Below are 23,344 nucleotides of genomic sequence, written 5' to 3'. Positions count from 1 at the left end.
ACCCTCCCCTGTTCATGCTCTGTCTCTCCCTGTCTCAAAAATAAATAAAACGTTAAAAAAAATTAAAAAAAAAGAAATATTTTAGTTCTCAACTCCCCCAAATAGGTCATCCTACTCCGCCCTGTCTCTACCGTAAGCAACATGTGTAGGTGAGTATTTACTACCCATGTACTTCTCCAGCCACACCTGCCCTTGAGAATGCTTGAAAAGTAAACTCAAGAACGATTTCAGGCCACCAGGGGGCCTCATGCTGCTACCTGAGTCCCAAAGGAAATGTGGAATGATAAATTTAAAAACAGAAATGGAATCATATCTGGACATAGCAATATCTCTCCTAAATGTGAGGAGCTGGAGAAGATTCTCCACTGAGCTCACTACTACTCTCCTCCCTAAGCCACTTCACAATGACTACATCTGGGTTCTCCTAATCAGTATAGGACCCCTGTCTGGGAGGCTTCAGTCCCATTAAAGGGCACACACCTCTGCAAAACTGTGAGGCACAAAGATAGTGCTATGCACTGTGAATTTCAACTCCTATGATGAGCATATTTGAATTGGGGCATCACAGCTACCTTATAACATATCTTTATTGGGCAAAGCGTGTCTTTTCAAACAGTTTTATTATATAGTAATAAGCAGATGTGGAATGCATGTACAAGCATGATACAAGCATATATGTATTAAAAATATAACTTGGTCCCATCCTGGAGCATCAGGAACCAGCTATATCACCCAGAAGGATACCCTAAATCCCACATATCCTGGGTCACACAGGAGCAACTTCTGACCTCATCCTGAGCAGCCGGTCTCTGCCCAGGTGAGAACCATAGCCACCAGGTAACTCTGCCCTTCCCACCTCACTGTCTTTGTTAATATGGTGAATCTTGTCTAGAGATGATCAGAGTCATGTGGATCCTGCAGGTGGCTGAAGCTCGAGGATATGCCCAAGGGGGCCAAATCACAAAATCCTCAAACCTACATCTTTGTACCATCACCACTCATAAAAAAAGTGTGTGTGGGAAAGATCTCCTGGTCTCCTGGGAAGTATTATGATTTTGAACTTAGAAGATCTGATTATAAAGGCGCCTGGGGGGCTCAGTCAGTTAAACGTCTGACTTTGGCTCAGCTCATGATCTCACGGTTCGTGGGTTCAAGCCCCGGGTCAGACTCAGTGCTGACAGCTCGCAGCCTGGAGCCTGCTTCAGATTCTGTGTTTCCCTCTCTCTGCCCCTCCCCTGCTTGCACTGTGTCTCTGTCTGTCAACAATAAATACGTGTTTAAAAATTTTTAAAAAAAGATCTGATTGTAAATCCTAGTTCTCTTGTTAAACTAGTCAGATGATCTTGAACATTTAAGCCTCATCTTTAAAATAAGGTAAATTTTTAAGAAATGATTTAGATTTTTATAAACAATAAAGTACTACATAATTTTAAAATTGCTATTTATGATAACATCTAATGTTGACTTTAGCTTCTTTCTCTGCGTACTGTCCCAACATATCATTAAGCATGAAGCAGCCTCCTGTTTTGGTTAATTGACTTTAATCAGTCACTTCATTTAACCTTAACATTATCCGCAAAGGCTTTCTAGACCCAAAATAATCCGAGGAAAGTACCTGTTCCAAAGATAAATCATAACTTACATTTCCTTATTATTGTTACAATTTTCAGTGCTTTCACATACATTGGAGTCACTGTAGAGGTATATGTGATATGGAAATTCAGTTAGGTGCCCTCAACATAAAAGAGATTAAGAGAGCGAGAAATCCTTCCCCTGCCCCCTTCTCCCACCACTGCCATTCAAGTCAGTCTTGTCTTAGGCTGCCCCACAGAAAGGAAGACCACCGAAGGCAGAAATCTAACACAAGAAACAAAAACAAGTACATTCCTAGTTCCTGGCTTTTGAGCTTCCAAGGGCATCCAGTGATTTAAGGCTTATCTACAGAATTTTCTGTAGGGTGGAAAAGAGTAGTTTGTTTATAGTTGTTTATAGTTGATCTTTACATTACTGCCTGACTTTAGTACTTCATCTTGTATACAACAGTATTCAACGACACCTGATGTTACCCAACATTCTTCATCACACTTGAGGCTAGAAGGGCAAGTGTCCAACTCTTCGGAAGAGCAAACCACGTTCAGAGAAAATAAGTGAAGAGAATAAGTGACTTGTTCAGTCAAGTTCTCACAGTCAGGACTAATATGCTGACCAGATACTGTAATCATCCCAGATTTACACCAAGCCATAACTGATATCATTTTCAAAATGTCTCTCTATGAAAGGAAGACAATAAAGGTGTTCTAACACCAACTTTTGAACAATTCTTTTTGAAGTATAATATATGTAGATAAAAGTGTACAATTCAAGGAGTTTCACAAACCTGTAGAGCTAAAATCCACATGAAGAAACTAAATGCAGCAGCTTCCCAAAGTCCCCCTTGAATCTACTTCCAGTCATTATCTTTCCGGAAGGACAGCATTCTCACTGCTAACCCATAGAGTAGTTTTGCTTATTTTTTAACTTTATATAAATGGAATCATATGCTAAGTACTCTTTGTGCCTGGCCTCCCCTGTGCAATATTATGTTTGTGAGGTACATCCATATTGTTGGATATAGCTGTCAGTGGTTCATTCTCCTTGCTGTGTAGAGTCCCGTTGTACCAGCACACCATCCTTTATTTATCTTTCCTATGGTTGATAAGCATTTGGATAGTTTCTAGTTTCCAAATATTAAAAACAGTTTTTGTGTGGGGTGCCCGGGAGGCTCAGTCGGTTAAGCGTCCAACTTCAGCTCAGGTCATGATCTCGCAGTTTGTGAGTTCAAGCCCCGCGTCGGGCTCTGTGCTGACAGCTCAGAACCTGAAGCCTGCTTCAGATTCTGTGTCTCCCTCTCTCTCTGCCCCTCCCCCACGTGTGCTCGCTTTCTCTCTCAAAAATAAATAAACATTTAAAAAAGTAGTTCTTGTCACAGCTAGCCTTTCGGATGGCTCCCGATGATCCCTGCTTCCTAGTACTCACACTCCTCCTACATCATCTCAGGGTTGGTTTGTGTGACCAGTGAAATATGGCAAAGTGGTGGCATGTCCCTTCCAAGATTAGGTTATAGAGACATTGAAGCTTTTGCCTTGGTGTTTCTCTCTCCTCTCTCTCTCTCTCTCTCTCTCTCTCTCTCCCCTCTTGCTCTGGGAGAAACCATCTGCTATGTCCTGAGGAAGCCATGTGGTGAGGAATTGAGTCCTCCAGCTAATAACCAGAGAGGAGCTGAGACCTACCAGCAACTACCTCAGTGAACCTCAGAGACCTACCAGCAACTACCTCAGTGGGAAGTGGATCCTCCCACAGTGTAATCTTCTGATGACTGTATCCCCACTTGACAGCCTCACTGAAAACCTCATGAGGCACCTTCGGCCAAAACCACCCAGCCAGGGCTGATTTATATGAGTTTTGTGGGCTCTAGGCATTATTTTCTTCAATGGTCCCTCTCTTCCACTGGAAGGAAAGAAGGAAGGAAGGAAGGAAGGAAGGAAGGAAGGAAGGAAGGAAGGAAGGAAAGAAGAGAAAAGAAAAGAAAAAAGAAAGAAAGAAAGAAAGAAAGAAAGAAAGAAAGAAAGAAAGAGGGAGGGAGGGAGGAAACAGAAAGGAAGGGGAAAGGAAAGGAAAGGAAGGGGAAGGGAAGAAAGGAAGGAAGGAAGGGAGGGCGGGAGAGGGAGGGGAGAGGAGGGTAGGGTAGGGGACTAGGAGGGGATGTATCTCACTTATTGCAAGAAGGAAATTGTCTTGACAAGTATTGTGGGCCCTAGGCACTGCAAACAATGGACCTAATGGATAAATTGGAAAAATAGGAGTGGAAAAATAGGAGTTATATTTGGGATTTGAAGAAGCAAAACAGCAAGATGAAAATTCTCTGGGAAGTGCTCTGGAGACCAGAAGCCAGGCTAAAACCTGAGAGTTTAGCTCACAACGCTAACAACTTTTATGGAGCACTCACTGTGCTCCAAACATTATGCTCTGAGCTTTGCCTGGATGGTCTCATCTGATCCTTACACCAATCCAATGAAGGAGGCACTATTATTATCCCCATTTTATAGATGAGGAAATGGGGTCACCAATTCAGCCATGTAATTGAGATCACACAGCTGGTAGAGTAGGATCTGAGTTCAGATTCTAGAACACACTCACTTACCCACTATGCTGATACTCCCTGGTACACAGTAACATTTCACTACCTGATTCTTGAATAACTGTCCCAAATAGAAGTTAAGCAACACGGCATCGAGAGTCTAAGCTAAAGCTAAAGAGTGAGTCAGTAGTTCTGAGAAACCAGGACTGAAAATGCTGATGATTATTGAATCCTTCACCATCTGAAGCCAGGTCCTCTTAGAATTTTTACCATATATTTGTAGCATTTTACACCTTTCAAGACACTCCTACTGGTGAACATAAGACTGACTCAGGACCCCAGTCACATCTTCTACCACCAGATCTGGTGCTTTCACTCTCAGCTTCCTTGAGTTTCCTGTGTGGAAAATTCAAGGTTCAGAATTATCAGCCAGCCTCAGCCTGAAATTGGAGGCAGGGTGTGACAGAAGTGCATAGCAGAAAAACTTGACATACTTTAGGCGGAATCAAAGAAGTCTTCCTGCAGGTGGTGACTTGATAAGAGCAGGACAGGTAGAGGAGTTGGCCAGCTGGTGGGAATAAGTAAGGAGAAGCAATCAGGGATCCTTCCAGAGGGGACACCCAGAGTGGGTGCTTTTTTTAAAATAAAAAAAATTTTTAATGTTTATTTATTTTTGAGAGAGAGACAGAGTGTGAGCAGGGGAGGGGCAGAGAGAGAGGGAGACGCAGAATCTGAAGCAGGCTCCAGGCTCTGAGCTTTCAGCACAGAGCCCAAAGAGGGGCTTGAATCATGAACTGTGAGATCATGACCTGAGTCAAAGTTGGACGCTCAACTGACTGAGCCACCCAGGTGCCCCAGAGTGAGCCCATAAAGGTCATGGGGAGAGCTAGCCCTCAGCATCTCCACCACACTGGATGGCTGTAAAGCAACAATGAAATAAGTCCGTCAGGGGATTTAACAATTGCAAAATTCTGTCCAAGAAAAGAGGCTCAATGACACCAATATCCATATGGTTCAAACTTATGACTAGAGAACCAAATGTCCGGGCTCTAATTGAGCAGAAACACTTCACTTTAATCTCGGAGCATTATGAGGATTATGAATAAAACATATCGTCATAACTAAGATCTTCCTCCTCCTCCTCATATTAATAATTATCTCCCCAGAAGATGGTGGAACACTGTGGTTAAGGACATGGACTCCACACCCAAAATACCTGGACTTGAAATTCAGCTTTACCACTCTCTTGCTCTGTGTCCTGTACAAGTAAACTTCTCTGTGCCTCAGTTTCCTCATCAACGAAATGGGAATATTAATGGCATGTCTCTCTCCTAGGGTTGTAGTAACTATTAACTGCATTAATAGATAAAAAGTGCTTTATGTCAATGACTAGTACTCAATATAGTAAGGAGTACTAGTATCTATCTTAAAGGTAGTTTTAGTGTTTATTTATTTTCAGAGAGAGAGAGAGAGAGAGAGAGCATGAGCACACAAGCAGGGGAGGAGCAGAGGGAGAAGGAGAGAGAGAATCCCAAGCATGCTCCATGCTGTCAGCACAGAGCCCAATGAGGGGCTCAAACTCACAAACCATGAGATCATGACTTGAGCTGAAATCAGTAATACTGGGCCGCCCAGGCACCCCTTGAAGTTAATTTCAAAGCATCGCTGATACATGCTTTGAGAGAGTTTGTATGACAATTAAAGCTACAGAAGTCACAAGCAAATCAGTTTCAATGAGATGTTTGTGGAAAAACAGCAGTTTACCTCATGAGAGAAATTACAAACACTGAGAGAAAATGGGTTGACACAGAAACTTGCATTCAGTCATATCTGGCAGGAACCCACCCCCTCAAAACCCATGTACGTTTATCAAAATTTTGTTTTCTCAGTCAGAAGTTGTTTATGTTCAGCATGTTCATATCCAAGTTTACATTTCTCAAAAATAACCCTGATGCTATCGAGCTATCTAGCCATCCAAAGGGCCAGTTTGCATTTGGACAGTGCTTTGCCGTAGGCATAGCGATTTCACTTTCATTGCCTTGCTAACTCCTTCCTTCCAGAGGCTCTGTGAAATATTATCCTCATTTTTAGATGAGGAAATTGAGGCTTGGCAGGGTTAAATGGTTTGCTTATGATCAAACATTTCATACATGACAGAAATAAGACTCACACCCTGATCCAGGTCTTCTGTCTTCCTGTTCCACCTGGCCACTGCCCCACTAACCTGCTCCCATGGAATGCCCCCCCACCCCCACCCCGGCCAAACAGCCAAGGATGCTTCAACAAGCCTTGATACCTGTTATACCTACAGCTATGCTTTATTGTCCTCTCTGATTGGACATAGACTTTTTTAAAAAAAGTTAAGATGGTAAGGGTGCCTGGGTGGCTCGGTGGTTAAGCATCTGACTTTGGCTCAGGTCATGATCTCATGGTTTGTGGGTTCGAGCCCCACATCAGGGCTGAGCTGTCAACACTGAGCCTGGAGCCTGCTTTGGATTGTGTGTCTCCCTCTCTCTCTGTCCCTCCCCTGCTTGTGCTTTCTCTCTCTCTCTCTCTCTCTCTCTCAAAATAAATAAATAAAATTTAAAAAAAGTTCAGGTAATGAATTGAAATTTTCATCAACATCTGAAATAAGTATATAGTTTTAAATCATGTAGAAAATATAATTTGATGGGAATGCAAGCTGGTGCAGCCACTCTGGAAAACAGTATGGGGGTTCCTCAAAAAACTAAAAATAGAACTACCCTACAACCCAGCAATTGCACTACTAGGCATTTATCCAAGGGATACAGGTGTGCTATTTCGAAGGGACTCATGCACCCCCATGTTTATAGCAGCACTATCAACAATAGCCAAAATATGGAAAGAGCCCAAATGCCCATCAATGGATGAATGGATAAAGAAGATGTGTAGATGTGTATATATATATATATATATATATATATATATATATATATATATACAATGGAGTATTACTTGTTAATCAAAAAGAATGAAATTTTTCCATTTGCAACTACGTGGATGGAACTGGAGGGTATTATGCTAAGTGAAATTAGCCAGAGAAAGATAAAAATCATAGGACTTCAGTCATATGAGGACTTTAAGAGACAAAACAGATGAACATTAGGGAAGGGCAACAAAAATAATATAAAAACAAGGAGGGGGGACAAAACAGAAGAGACTCATAAATATGGAGAACAAACTGAGGGTTACTGGAGGGGTTGTGGGAGGGGGGGATGGGCTAAATGGGTAAGGGGCACTAAGGAATCTACTGCTGAAATCATTGTCGCACTACATGCTAACTAATTTGGATGTAAATTTAAAAAAATAAAAAAGAAATTAAAGAAAAAGAAAATATAATTTGATTATACAATGCACAGTTGTCACTACCCAGATCTTGTTGCTTTTGAGGGTTGGTTGGTTTGTTTTTAGATAATAGAAGCTTACATCTTCATAGAGTTTACATCTCAATCAAAAGATGGTCTTTATCAGTGGTTGCCAAATGCCTGTCCAAGCACTGACATCATCAGACTCACATAGAAACTCTATAAAGACAAAGATTCACAGGTGTTGACCTCATCAGACTCACGTAGGAACCCTATAGAGACAGGTTCACAGGTGCTGACCTCAGAGACTCTGCCTCAGAGATTTAAAATGGGACCCAGGATTTGTATTTAAAAACAAACGAAATCCTCCAAAATGTCCCAGGAAATGAAAATTAATAACCACAATATAATATTTTTTCTCATTAGATTTTTAAATTTCTCAATACATTTATAATAAAGTAGATTGATAAATATAGTGCTGGTAAGGGCAAGAAATCAGGTAATATGGCCATATTTTTTATTAAAATGTAAATGCATATGCTTTTTATTCCAAATTTAGTTCTGAAAACCTACCTGATCATAGGTTTTACATCTTTATATAGACGTAACAGAACTACAAGAATATTTATAGAGCCACAATACAGGGGAATGTTTTTCTCTGGAATTCTATTTCTACTCCCTCATTCAAATTCTTTCCTCACTTATGTTCAAAATAAATAACTATATCATTAAAAAAGAATATTGCTTTCTGCATTGCCAGTATTTATACACACATACACAAAAACAACCTTTGAATGAATTACGGTGCACCTGTATTACATACACTGTGTAGCTGAGAAAACGAATGAGGCAAGTTGGTATGGACTAGTATTAATTTGCAAGGATATCTGCAATATATTATGTGAAAGGCAAATTTTCAACTAATATATATCATATGCCATTCTTATCAAATAAATTGGAAGTGTATTTGAGCTTTTTAAAATAAAACCTTGGGTGCCTGGGTGGCTTAGTCGATGATTAAGTGTCCAACTTGGCTTAGGTCATGATCTTGCAGTCTGTGAGTTCGAGCCCTGTGTCAGGCTCTGTGCTGACAGCTCAGAGCCTGGAGCCTGCTTCTGATTCCGAGTATCCCTCTCTCTCTGCCCCTCCCCCACTCATTCTCTCTCTCTCTCTCTCTCTCTCTCTCTCTCAAACATAAAAAATATTTAAAAAATTAAAATAAAAACTATAGAAGAACACATGGTGACTCATTAAGAGCATGGACATCACTGGAGTGTTACTTCAAGGAAAAGGAGATGATTTTTCTTTAGACTCTTCTGCATTGTTTTGATTATTATAACGAGCAATAATTAACTTTAAAAGAACATAGAATGAGAGGGGAGAATAAAGTAGTACTTGGAGAAACATTACAAATAAAAATAAAGTGCTTATAAATGATTCCAGTATGTAGCCATGTTTGACAACTGCTGATTCAGGCCAGCTCTCTTCCGAGATTGGGCTCCACTCATTCATTCATTCATTCGTTCACGCACTCACTTGCCCAGTATTTACTGGATATGTACAATGTGTTAAACACAGGTAGATATCAGAAATCCGAGAATTAAAAAGAAATATTTTGTGATTGAATTAATAAAGTCTGGCTAAGGTAGTTCAGACATAAACCTACTACAAAAAACAATAAAAGCCTGTAGGGTGAACTTTCCAATCTGTGTATTAGCTACATATATTTGGATTCTGGTACCTCTGGTATCAAGATAGAATGGGAACAAAGTGCCTACGGTAATTTGGAATAAATACCTATAAAAGTCTTCAGTGTAATAGTAATAAGAATGCAATATACTCTATTGCTTTCCCTTTCCTTTGTATTTATTCAAAAATTTTGGGGGCACCTGGGTGGCTCAGTCAGGTAAGCGTCCGACTTTGGCTCAGGTCATGATCTCACATTTCGTGGGTTCCAGCCCCACATCAGGCTCTGAACTGATAGCTCAGAGCCTGGAGCCTGCTTCAGATTCTGTGTCTCCCTCTCTCTCTGCCTCTCCGCCTCTCTCTCTAAATTAAAAAAATTTAAAAAATAAGTTTTTTAGGTCATAGCCTTATGTGTGTTTGGTTTCATTGCATTATTTGTGGTATAACAGTAGTAAATTAATGAATCAATAGTTGAAACTACTCCTTCAGGAGGCAGCCACACCCTAAAAATACCCTTTGCCTAGGAACCCTGAAGAGTAGTAGAGAAAACCCAAGTGGGAAGGGGGGGCATTGAAAAAGCCTTTTGTGTGGTTTTAACACGGACTGGATCAGCCAACACTGAATCACAGTGGGTCTGATACCCACTGCTCACAGGTTCCCTAGCATTTTCATTGGGAAGCAGCCCATGTCCAAAAAAAACAGAATTACCCTTTTGCTCCATCTCAGCCTCCTATCAAGAAAAGCAAACACAGATGATTTTCCATTTCAAGTTCAAATACAGAATGGATTGCTTCTTGTTTTGCTTGACTGGGGCAGTTAATGAGAGTTCAGAGAGTGGCACCCTGCCAGGCACAAATCAGTTGGGATCACATTGTCATAGGAACCCAGAAAAAGAAATAGAGAGAGGGAAGGGGCTGACCCAGGAAAACCGTAAGTTTGGAAAAGGCGTGACTGTGATCATTGGTCTCTGAAACGTCCGGCACATGCCGCCCTTCTGTATAGAGTGGCTAGTCCAGGGCAGAAAGGGCTATTTGGAGGCAAGGCTTGTGTTGCTTCCCTCTTCTGCGAGCAGACTCTATAATAAAAGTGCTTGCATCAGAGGAAGACTGACAACACATTTTAGCACTTTCACGGTTCCAACTTAATCATGGCAGGAAGCTTTTCTGCTACTGGGAGAGCAAGTTGCGTCACTGGGAACATCTGACTCCAGGATCAAGTGTCAATCACTTTGCCTAAGGTCGTTAAAAAATACTAGGGTGTCACCTTACAACATAAAGGCTTTGCCTGAGTAACAATTAAGAGGAAACACATAGCATGATAAATAATTGAACAGGTGGATTAGAGAAATGCCTTTCCTGTGCAAAATGAGAGGGGTGATGGACAGCTGGAAATCCAGCCTCTTTGGCCATCTTCCTCCACAGCCCAGGGTTCTAACTGGTTGAACTTCCCCCCTCCCTTTTTTTTTTTTCCACTTTGCCTTTCTTAGTTGTTGAACGCATCTCTTTGGCCTTATGGAATCAGACAAGCTGCAGAGAAAGGCAACACCTCAGAAGTTCCTGAGAGCAGCTTTCAAAGGACGCCTGCCAGTGACTAATGCTGGGGAATCGCCCACTGAGTGGGATGATATTTTGGATGCAGTTTGTACAGGACAAGCTCTGCTGTGGATCAAATGGCAAGTCCGTCTGCTTACATGATTGGAGAAATACCCTGTTTGACTTGTTGGTGCCAAAACACCTGTGAAATGCAATCTGAATGTCACCTCCTCAAATAGGGTCTCTCATTTGACTTTTAAGCGTGTTTTCCTCCCAGACCAACAACGTAGTTGAAGTCTCCAAAAATGGGACACGGGGTGCTGATTCACTGTGTCATTCCTAGCAGTCCAAACAGCTTTGGTTCTTGATATCCTGGAAGTATTTAACACCAGAAAGTTCTTGTATCCTCACATTGGTAACTGCCCACCAACAGGTGCTTTTCCAGTAGAGGACAGAGGAGAAAGAGAGAGAAGGAATGAGAAGAGAGAAAGAACACAGCAACTTTTGCAAACAAGCCACCATGCTAGTTTCTATTTGCAGCCCAGCGGCAGTATTTGAAGTCCTCAGTGAAAATAAAACCCTCAAGCTTGGAACTCTTGCTACCATGGCATATTTTTAAATGGTTACGAAAGGAGTCTGAGCATTCACCCTGGCCATGTCCAAGATTCTTGGGCCACTCTGTGCATAGTACTTGAGATTCACCAAGCAGACAGACCCTTGTTTTGCCAAGCTAGGACACGGAAAGAAGATGATACAAGTTGGGCTAATAAGAAAGGCAGAGGGAGGAGATGACCCAATGTGATAATTCCTGTCTTCCAAAACAGAAAAGTTAACCATACTAGAACTGCATGGAGGCAGAATATGAAGACAAAATAAATTTTTTAAAAGAAAATATTGGCTAGGAAAATTTCGAACATCTACTAAAACGAGAGAGGATGGCATAATGAACACCCACGTCCCTATCACCTGGTTTCAACAATTATCAACTCATGGTTAGTGTTGGTTCTTTTGTGCCCTGCCCCCAGCTCCCATTAACCACCAGATTATTTCAGAATAAATCCCAGGAAACATGCAATGGATGATTTAAAAGGCAAACTTTTACAAGGTTTATGAACTGGCTGTAGGTTAGCGAAGATAAATACTGTAGAAGGCCAATTTGGATCATTCAGTTTAGAAAGGTATTCTTTAAAAAGCTTAAGCTCTCCCTGAGCTTTCATACTAACTAACATTTGGTTTCATGCCAGTTTTGTAAAACTTTTCCTGGTGGTTTATCTCATGGCTAGATAAAGAGTTATATGCAAATAAACAGCAGACCTATATTCTTGTGGGATATGGAGTTTTGGAAGAAACAAGGGTGGATTGTAACTGAGAAGGGTGGTGACCCCAGGAAGGGGTGCAAAATGTAGTTGAGCTCACAGGGGGTATGGAGGAGCACGGAGATCAGAGAGCCTCTGCCGTTACTAGGGTTACTCCATGGTCTGCAGCCAAAGCTGCCTTTTGATCTTCATCCTTCAGACCTTATTATTAATGTCCCCAGAGGGCTGGCCTTTCCCTCCTCACTCACCCAAACCAATCTGGAATCACAAAAGGACAAGGAAACTTAAGGGTGAGCATCTGAATATACCAACTTCCCCAGGCAGCTTTGTAGCTCTGTCTTCCCCTCATCTCTACTTCCTCACTGTTATAAGGGGGAGAAGTGGAAGCAGGGCATTCAAAACCCGGTGGCGATTCACTTTCAATGTATTTAGTACATGCAAAGATGGAGTTAGCAAAGACATAAATTACAATGCTACTTAAGGAGTCTTCATTTCAACTGGGTAAGGATTAATCCCAGTATTAATCCTTTGTAGCATCCAGCTTCCCCTGGACATTTTATTGTATTTTGATAGATGGAAACTAGGTTATATATTATTGCAAGGTTGCATACATTCAATTCAGTAGAATTTCAAAACTCCTATTATATACGGAGCACTGTGGAAATGCTGAGGAAATAAAAAGTTGAATAAAAAATGGTCACAGGGCTCAAGGAGTTTGCAATGCATCAGAATTCTGCAGGCAAGTATACACATGGCCATAAGGTCATCAAAAGAAAAATATGAGACAAGAAAACAAATGTGCATGACAAGATATGTTATCAGCAGAGTGTGATGAAGATGTGGAGGGAAATGTCATTTATGTGAGGGTGGTGAATGAATCCTAAAAGTCTGGCAAGCTGGAGCAGGATTTCAATGAGAGAAATTGGAGTTGAGGAGAAGAAAGCCTTTCACGAAGAAGGAAAGTGAAAGAAAAGGAAATACATGAGAACAAGTGCAACATGTTCAGGGAAATGCAGAGCCCACGGTGGCAGGAAGGTAGGTTCCCTTTGGGAAGGATGAGCAGGGTAGGGTTTAAAAGGCAAGGCGAATGGGGCGCCTGAGTGGCTCAGTCAGTTAAGCATCCAATTCTTGATTTGGGCTCAGGTCATGATCTCGTGGTTTGTGGGAAAGAGCCTCAGACTGGGCTGTGTGCTGAGAGCACAGTGCCTGTTTGGGATTCTCTCTCTCCCTCTCTTTCTGCCCCTCCACTGCTCGCCTGCACAATCTCTCTCTCTCTCTCTCTCTCTCTCTCTTTCTCTCTCTCAAAATAAATAAATAAACTTAAAAACTATATAAAAGGAGAGGTGATTACATTAAGGCAACAAGCAAAAACCCTCTGAGGGAGTTACATGCACAAAGCCTGAGGCAGGATTACCTGATCCTAGTTCTGACCCTGAGCTGAGTAATCACAGATTAATCACTGAGACCTTCAATTTGAAGGTCTCTGCCTATTAAATCAGGATACAAACAGTACCCATCTCTGTCCATTATTGTTTCCTCACCTTATCAGTGGGGTACAGCAAGGTTTCCCCGGATTGTGCAAGAAGAGGCAAGGTTGTTCCAGTTCATATCATATTGGGGAGGGGTTGAATGCAGCCACTCCGTCTACCAACGCTGAGGTGTGCTGATCCCAGACAGCTCTGAAGCCTAGAATGCTCCAGACAAGGAGAAGATTCTTCTGGAAGGCTGCTTTTCTGTTGCTGGCAGGACAGCAGGGCTTTGCCTGGATGGGAAAACATTCTTGCAATCCCAGGGAGGCTCAGCCAGCAGCAGCGTTTTGTTTTGGCTTTGCTGGGAGAGCCACCCTCAGGTTAACTGCCTGAGAGGGGCCCATGTCTCTGAGGAGTCATGGCAGGACCTTCCCATTTTCAGTCAGTTTGCCTTATGACATGTGGCCAGCCATGTCTCCATGATACACCCCAGCCCATTCCACAACTCCAAGGTTTCAGGCACTTTCCAGTTGAAAAATTCTCAAAAGTGGAATGAAAAGGGGGGTTGGGAGTGTGTGAGATTATGATGTGACCTGACAGCCCTGGGAAGGATGGGTCACCTCTCTGCTCCCTCCCCTTCCAGGGTTATAAGAGCCTTTCCTCCTGGAAGGGGTGGAGTGAGAGCTGATGCCAATTTAATGGGTCACAACTGGGTGTCTCTCCCTTCCTGGAAGGCCTGGCAACATCTCTCCTACCATTGTGATTAGGAAGAAAGCTTCCCAAGGATGATTATCTAATCAGGGAATTAGCCTTGGTTCATGAGGCAAGCATTAGGGGACTCAAAAAATCTAATGGAAAAAAGGCCCACATCAGGAAATAGCGCCAGTAATCACACCCTGAATGATTATTATACACAAACACTAGGAAGATTTGGGACAATTATTTGTAAACGATCATCAAATAAAATGGTCAGATATTTATCTTGAGCACCTGCTCCATTAAAGATACTGCCAATTTCTCTTACTTGGTTTCCCCCATTGAAGTCACTGCACTGTTGGGCTGAATTTGCTCAAATTATGGACTAGGGACCATCTGATTTCAAATTCTCTAAGGTGCTTGTTAAACGTTTGGATTTCTGAGTGCCACCTTACACCTATGGCATCAGAATCTCCAGGGGGCAAAACCTAGCAATCTGAATTTAAAATATTTTATTAGAAAAATTTCAAGCATGTTCAAAAGTAAAGAGGAAAATATAATAAGCTACCATGTCCAATCTTATTTGGTTAATACTCCCACCCCAAATTATTCTGAAACGAGTATCAGATATTGTATCATCTCATCTGTGTGAAATATTCCAGTGTGTATCTCTAAATAATACTTTCTAAACATCTAAATGCATTTATTATACCTTTAAAAATTAACAATTTTATAGTCATAAATTTCCCATGTTATCTCACAATTTTTTAAATGTTTATTTTGAGAGAGAGAGAGAGAGAGAGAAAGTGTGTGAGTGGGGAAAGGGTGGAGAGAGAGAGAGAGAGAGAGATACTCTCAAGCAGGCCTCATACTCAGGGTAGAGCCCAACATGGGACTCCTTCTCACAACCCGTGACCATGGGATCATGACCTGAGCCAAAATCAAGAGTCAGATACTCAACAGACTGAGCCGCCCAGGTGCCCCTCACGGTTTTTTGTTTTGTTGTGTGTATTTTAAGTAAGCTACATGCCCAACATGGGACTTGAACTCATGACCCTGAGATCCAGAGTCTCACGCTCTACCTACTGAGCCAGCCAAGTGCCCCATTTCACAATTTTTTGAATCAAAAACCAAATAACTTCCTCACATTGCAATTGGCTGATACATCCCTTGTCTCTTTTTTCCCTCCTGTAATACTCTTCCTCCACTCTCCGCTTCTTATTTGTGGAAGAATTTGGGTTGTTTGTGCTGTAGAGTTTCCCACAGTCTGCGTTTCACAGGTATCACTTAAGATATCTTTCAACTGCTGTAGTTTCCTTCAATTTATTTAATAATGTTACATAATTAATTTTATAACATATATTTTATTTGCAATTTATTATTTGTTAGTAATTATATAATAATTACCAATGCTTTCCTTATTATCATTTAAATGTAAAGCATTGATCAGATTCAGATTTGATGGTTTTGGCAGGAATACTTCAAAGGTGGTGCGAAGTATTGAATACTTCCATCTGGGGGCACGAAGTGTCTGGCTGTCTTTTTATAATATTAGTAGTTATTGATGAACATGGCTCAGTTCCATTAACTCACTGGGGACTCCAGCTCTTTATTCTTGAAGCAATCCAGGTGAATTTTACACACTTCATTTCCCACCACCATCCTTCCCCTCACAGCCTATGTTGTGGTCATACTGAACTTCTGCCATTGCTCAGTGTTGCCATGTTCCTTCACACCTCCTTGCCTCTGTTCATGCTGACTCTGTGCCTGTACTGTCTTTCTTCCAGTTCAATACCTGACAGGTTCCTTCCTATGGAAGTTTCCCATAAGTAAAAAGAGTTCCCTTCATGCCCGAATGGACACAATACATATCTCCCTCCTGGCATCTATCTTTTTGAAATGTAATGGTTCTTTAAATGTTTGTCTTTCACTATGCATGGGATCTCCAGAAAAGCAGAGAGAAGTAAGAAAGGCATTCTGCACATAGAATTAGCATAGCAAAGAAACACTGGTGAAAACAGCTAGACATCTCAGGATATAAGTTAGGATTCTTGGGGTTGAAAGCAACAGAAACATCTCTGTCTGTAAGAAAGAAAATGGAGATGCATTGGAATAATATCACTGGCTTGCAGAACCATCAGAAAGCTGGAGGATCAGGCTCAGAAAATGGTAAGGAGCAAATGTATTCCAAGAGCCAAGAAGCAGGAAGCACAATAGTCTTTTAGCAGAAAGAATCTAGTCAGGATGATGCTACACCTGCCGGAGGATTTGGCCACCACCACCATCACCACTGTAAATGAATTCCAACTGCTTCTCTAGGTCTACATTACTCAGTTTTTATTGTCCTGGATGGGAGCATCTGGCTGGCAAAGCCTAAGTCAGTGCTCATACCATGGAAGCAAGGAGGGAAAAGATGGTGCATTTGACCCTACCTCCCATCAAGAAAAACATAATGGGAGGATTCTCCTTGAAATAAGAAGGCAAGGTGGTTGAATGTGGGGACAGTTGAAACAAAAAGTACACTTTAGAGAGCAAGTCATTAAGTTGATATTAAAGCAAAGAATTCATCTTGGGGAATGGTCAGAGATAAGGCTGGAAATATAGGTAGGAACCAAGTTATACAGTTACTCCCATTATTTCCAGGCAAGGTAATTTGGGCTTTATGCTGTAAGTGGTGGGCGAGACATTTTTTGAGGCTTAACTGTAGAGGACTAACACTATTAAATTTTTTTTTAATGTTTATTTATTTTTGAGAGAGACAGAGACAGAATGTGAGTGGGTGCGGGGCAGAGAGAGAGGGAGACACAGAATCCAAAGCAGGCTCCAGGCTCTGAGCTGTCAGCACAGAGCCTGATGTGGGGCTTGAACTCATGAGCTGTGAGATCCTGACTTGAGCCGAAGTCGGACGCTCAACCAACTGAGCCACCCAGGCGCCCGAGGACTAACACTATTGAAGTGATTGTTTGGATAATTAAAGTGATCCCTTTTGGAAGGCTGGATTAGACAGGAAGACGCTGCAGAAAGGGAGATCAGCTCATGAGTGTTTGCAATAGTTGAGGTTCCAGAGATTAGCCATTCATCTGCAATCCAGAAAAGTTGAGTTAGATCCTCAAATATCAAAGATAAAAGCAGATCCTAAGTCTGGATCAGGAGCCAAGCATAGCAGACCATAAAAAGGATGAAAGGGAGAGGGGAAGCTGGTTTAGAAAGTCTCTCCAAGGAATTTTACCAAGTGGATTGCTGCTCTCTGCACCTGTTGTTTCTTCACTTTAGACACTAGTGCTTCTGCTCCCACCTGAGGATACCTTAGAGGCATCTCATGGTCTCTGCCAGATATCAGCAAAGGTTGGAACCAGGGTTGGGCAAAAAAAAAAAAAAAAAAAAAAAAAAATGTGTTGAACGATAGACTGATATTATGAACAAAAATATGGAGGGAAATGTGAAAGACAAGTTTTATGGAAAATCGTGACTTCCACTAGAAAGACTTATGTGTAGCGATGTCTGCAGGAAATTGGAAATGCAAGTCTGTAGCTCAAGAAAAAGTAGAGGACTTTAGAGAAGGCGTCTGAAGGAACTAAAATTTATTAAATGGCTGCTATGAGCCAGGCAATTTCACATATTTGCTCTTATTTAGTCTTTGCATCAACCTTTACTAAGGTGATATAATTTCCCCCATTTTATAGGTGAAGATCTGAGGATCTGACATTAGGTTTTTCTCCAAGTTCATACCACCATTATGTGGTGTACCTGATACTCGAACCTAAAAGCTCTGACTGCCAGATTCTTTACATTTCCAAATCATATTTTAGCTGAAATTGGAAGTTCATTGAGATTATAGGCTGATGGAGTGATGAGAGAAAATAAGTTAAAATAAAAATGCCAAGGGGAAAAAAAAAAAGCCAAGGCCATACAAATAGTAAGGAAACTGGTTTAGTTGACAGAATGTAAGCTGAGAAACAGTCTGCAAATATATGAAAGCTGGTATTCGCAAGAAAAGTATTCATAGAATTATTCATAAGAAAAAAATTGGGGGAGCAAAAAAATTATTTACCATATTGAATCCAGGAGGTTCTTAAACTTCTATTTTTTTGTTCTGCATAGATGGTGGAATTTTGCTGCCTGGGCTCTTTTAGTAAGAAAGGCTAACATTTTCACAAAATGCCGTTACCATGATTTTTATACCCTATTCTCCAGAAGGCAAAATTAATTTAAAAAGGAAAAAGAAATTATGAAATAGAACAGCGGAATGAGAAGAGTCAAGTTCCCATCTGAATTATTAAAGGAGGCATAATTTTTGGTTTGAGCGTATACTGAATATTATTGCTCCCAAGCACTTATCAGGTGCAACAGCCATCTCTTCTTCATCGGCACACATGCTTGCTTCACCCTTGTAATATGGCTGCTGAAATAGTTTCCTTGCAAGTCATTAAAGGTCTTTTCGCTGCCAAATCCAGTGGCTTCCCCAGTTTGTCTTCTCCAGTGCCATTCTTCATGGCAGTACTGCATGAAAATATCGAAAGTATTTGGGAGGATGGAACCAATAGGACTTTAAGACTGGCTATTTGTAGAGGGTGAGGAAGAGGAAAGAATCAGACTTGGCACCCAAATTCTGGGCTTGGAAACTGAACGGATGGTGGTGCCATATAAAAAAATTAGGGGAATCAGGGCTCAGTCGATTAAACATCTGACTTCGGCTCAGGTCATGATCTCACGGTTTGTGGGTTCCAGCCCTGAGTCAGGCTCTCTGCTGTCAGCACAGAGACCGCTTCAGATCCTCTGTCCCCCTCTCTCTCTGCCCCTTACCCACTTGTGGTTGCCCCCCCTCTCTCTCTCTCTCTCTCAAAAATAAATAAACATTAAAAAAATAGGGGAGTCTAGTTGAGCCACAGCAGGATGAGTGAATGAAGACCATAGCTGGAAAAATAGTCATGGGTGTATGCTCTATCTTCTTAAATGAATTAAAAGTTCTTGGGGTACCTGGGTGGCTCAGTCCATTGAGCATCTGACTTTGGCTCAAGTCATGATCTCACAGTTCGTGGATTTGAGCCTTGCATCGGGCTCTCTGCTGTCATTGAGGAGCCTAATTCAGATCCTCTGTCCCCTTCTCTCTGCTCCTCCTGCTTGTGCTCTCCCAAAAATAAATATTTTTTTTAAAATGAATTTAAAATTCTTGAGGGTAGCAGGGTCATGGGAATTTTTCTTCTCTTTGTTTTTCTTTTGTAATTTCTCCTGCATCTGAATATCCAAATCTCTTTCACCATGCCCTCCCCTCTGCTATCTTTTTGGAAAGGATCTTTGGTCTGAGGTTTACTCCCACCAAGAATGCCTGGACTAGTGTTTTCCGAAAACAATGCTCTTACTGTAACAAGGATCTCAGCCAATAAAGAGGAAAATGGAAAGGCCCTAATTCCCACAATACTATTCCCATAACTTTTTAAAGGAGAATTAAAATTTTACCAAAGGGTTGTCATAGCAAAGGCAAATTGCAAGGTACAAGACAAGTGCAAACCTAAGGTTTAATATGACTGTTTTTACAGAACAAAGCAAAAGATCAAAATAACTTAAAATCATTATAGGGGAAGCTTCTCATGAACATAATCTCTATGTAGCTAGTCTGACTCCTATTCTAACATTATCCCTTTCTCTCTCACAGTGCTGCTTTTTGCTTTTGCATTAATCCTTTGCATTGCAAATAATCTCACTTCGTCATAATCCATCACCCTTTTCCCAGAGTAGTGGGCAGGATCCAGCCCATCTCTGTCCCAACCACAATAGCATAATTGCTAGAAGAACACAATAAATTATAGAAATTTTCCAAAGTCGCATTTATTCCTTTAGAATAATACCTAGAGGAGAGGAAGGGAGAATAAGGGAGACAGGGATTTGGCAAGCCAGTTCAGGGCTGGACTTTAGTATTCCAGTGGAATGAACATCCCAGTGTGAACTTTGGCACTCCAAGTGTGGTCCCTTTTTATAGATCTTTATCAGTGTGACATCGTGACATCCGGGTAAGCTTTCTCTTTCTTCCTAGTTTCCAAACAAATAAATGTTGGCTCAAAAGCTCACTTATGTGTGTGCACACACATGCATATACTCCTTTCCTCCCCAAGAAGAATCAATGATATTTAGAAAAATGTAGTCTAGACCTTATGAAGAAAGTAAAACCACTTTCCTGTAGAAAATATAGTCTGCAAAGACTCTTATCTCCAAAGTGAGAGTAGTTTATACATGAAGAGATAGAAGAGTCAATCCTTTTGTTAACCCTTCATCTAAACCTTGTACAGAGGCAGTGATAGGGTTTATTAGCATTAAATTCAAGTAATTTCCCCCTCCCCACCTGTGGGCAGGATGGAAGTGGTTTGGGGTGGAGATGGTTGGCTCTTCGGTTCATTCCTTTATACTGATGCTATAGCATGGGGAAGATATACTTAGCATTTACCCATGGAGGCAATAATAGACATAAGTCATTTAGATACTGGCCACGATCTTGAAATACATATTTATATCCCAAAATAATTTCCCTCCAGATCTCCAGGACATGTATGTGAAGACTAAAGCTAGCTCCCCCAGCAGTGATGCAGACTGTTGGGAACCTTCTAAGGACTTCTGCAAGTACCTCCCAAGTTGGTGTCTCGGCTTATAGCAGAAACAGATGATGATGACTTAGCATCCAGAGACAGGCCAAGCAAAAATAAAGGCTGACCCTGGCCCATAGATTGATTATCTCTTTACCCAAAGGCACCTTTCCCACCTGCCGGGTCCATTAGCAAATTGTCTACCTTTAAAATCTGGTGGACCAGCCCTATCTCACTCTGGCTCTGCTTTGCCAGAATTGGAAAGAGTGCAACTCTCCCTCCCCAAACATTGAGATCTCTTCCTGTGTCTCCTCTGTATTTCCATAGCAACAACACATGCCTCCATCTCATTGCTGGTCACATGATACTCGTTTATCTACCTGCATGTCTGTCTTTCTCGTTTGCGTGCTCCAGAGGGGCACGAACCATTTCTTTTCTAGTGAAGTATAGTTGACACATAATGTTACCTTAGATTCAGGTATACAACATAGTGCTTTGACAACTCTGTACTTACACTACGTTCACCACAAATATAGCTACCATCTACAATACCATTGTAGCTATTACAATATCATTGACTATATTCCCTCTGCTGTACCTTTCATTCCTGTGATTATTCATTCCGTAACTGGAAACCTGTTATCTTCTACTCTCCTCCACCCATTTTTTCCACCTTCCCACACATCTACCCTCTGGCAACTATCAGTTTGTTCTCTGCATTTATGGGTCTGTTTCTGCTTTAAAAAAATTTTTTAGATTCCGCATATAAGTGAAATCATATGGTACTTGTCTCTTTCTGTCTGACTTATTTCACTTAGCATAATACTTGCTAGGTCCATCCATGTTGCCACAAATGTCAAGATCTTATTCTTTCTTATAGTTGAGCAATATTCTATCGTGTGTGTGTGTGTGTGTGTGTGTGTGTGTGTGTGTACATTTACCACATCTCGTTTATCAATGGACACTTGGGTTGATTTCATATGTTGGCTATTGTAAATAATGCTGTAATAAATATAGGGGTACATGTGTCTGATTTTCAAATTAGTGTTTTCATTTTTCTTTGGGTAAATACCCAGTAGTGGAATTACTGGATCATATAGCATTTCTATTTTTAATTTTTTGAGAAACTCAGGAGGTCAGGAACTTAAATGTATTTTGGCATTCCTTCTCTCCTTTCCACTTAGTGCAGTGGGAAGCACATATTAAGTGCTCTTAAATCCAGTGGGGTTGGGGGCTGCTTTAAACTGTCAGCCTGACACAATTAACAAGAATTATTTGCATGATTATTTGTCTCATTAACTCACAGTTTATTTGGGAAATATATTCGGGAAATATAATCAAAAGCATATTGGAAGAGCAGACACTTTTACAATCTCTAAACTCTGTTCAAATGGAATAGTTTCTCTCTTTAAATTTAATCTCATTCTCTATATCTTTCTGGATCGCCTATTAAAAGCTATGATCTGTTTTTACTTCTCTCTACATTCTCCTCCCTCAATCAGGTTACTACATTGCCCTGAAACTTTTCTTGCTAAAGCAGCCCAAAGCCCTCACTCTCCCTTACTCCCATGCCCTCAGTGGCACCTGCTGTCCTTCCTTCCAGTCCTCAATTATGGACCATTAGTTTGAGAACAAAGGTCTGAATGAATCACTTTTGTTCCTTGCAGGGATTTGGAAGCACTTGGGACCCTGGAGCCTAAGTAGGGAGTTGCTTATACCAGCTGAAACAATCACAGGATCCAGACTGGAGACAGAGTTCAAAAAAAAAAAAAAGAAAAAAGAAAAAACTCTGCTCCATTCAGCTGGCTCTCCATTCAGCCTGAGGTGGTGGGGGTGGCTAGTATGTGAATCTAGTTAGCAGCAGCATTCCTGGAAAACTGGCCCACTGCTGAGCTTTCTGGTGAACTTCATCCACCTGTCATGCTGGGCCTTGGACGGGGGCCAGGACAAGCAGGAAATAATAGGCTGCAGGATACCGGTGTGTGTCAGTGGCCCCGACCCTCCCATTCCTGAACACAGATGAGCTAGAAGCCTGTGAGGTATCACTGTGCCTCAGATGGGCTCAGGAGGCCACAAAAAGACTGGTTGAGGGAAGGGGAGGCTCAGAAGGGATGACGGACCTCTTTAGGACTGCAGAATCATTTCTGCAGGGAAATGGCCCTGGCTCTTGGTCAGATACATCTCTTTGTTCTTACTGATCTCATCCTGCACACATAAGGCTGAGCCTCAGGTCCAAAGGAGAATGTCTGGGTCTTTCCCACCTCCACATCCCCCCTCCCCTCGGCCTCCCTTAGTCAGTCACAGAACTGGCCGCAGTGACATCAACTGGCTGGAATTACATAAAACTTCCCTTTTCAACTCCCAGACTCCTGGATTCATATGTTGCTTTGTTTTTAATTTCCAAATGATTTCCCTTTGTCCAGCTGGGTTTCCCCCCTCCTCGCCCCTATCTCTGTCAGTTTTCATTTCCTATTTCCCATTAGCAGGTTTCAGGCAATGAGGTAGAAGAAACATGGGTTCTCAAGAAGCTCTAACTCATGAAGACAACCAATACTGGGCAGATTGTGAAATATTTTGCTCTAGAAACAACTCTTAGGTGGCAGGCGGGGGTCATATTAAAGTGGCAT

The 23,344-nt window shown here is 41.5% G+C and overlaps 1 non-coding gene across 1 annotated transcript; it reads right to left on the bottom strand.

The window, feature by feature from the left end:
• Positions 1 to 15,169: 15,169 nt before the first annotated feature.
• TRNAQ-CUG (transfer RNA glutamine (anticodon CUG)) lies at positions 15,170 to 15,242 on the bottom strand. Its single transcript has one exon. It is a non-coding gene; the product is annotated as a tRNA-Gln (tRNA).
• Between the last annotated feature and the right edge of the window lie 8,102 nt (positions 15,243 to 23,344).

The sequence above is a fragment of the Panthera pardus genome, unplaced genomic scaffold (assembly GCF_024362965.1).
Source record: "Panthera pardus isolate Hobbes unplaced genomic scaffold, ASM2436296v1 HiC_scaffold_3, whole genome shotgun sequence".
Taxonomy (NCBI): domain Eukaryota; kingdom Metazoa; phylum Chordata; class Mammalia; order Carnivora; family Felidae; genus Panthera; species Panthera pardus.
Note: the sequence above shows the minus strand (reverse complement) of the source record. Positions and strands in the feature narration are given on the sequence as shown.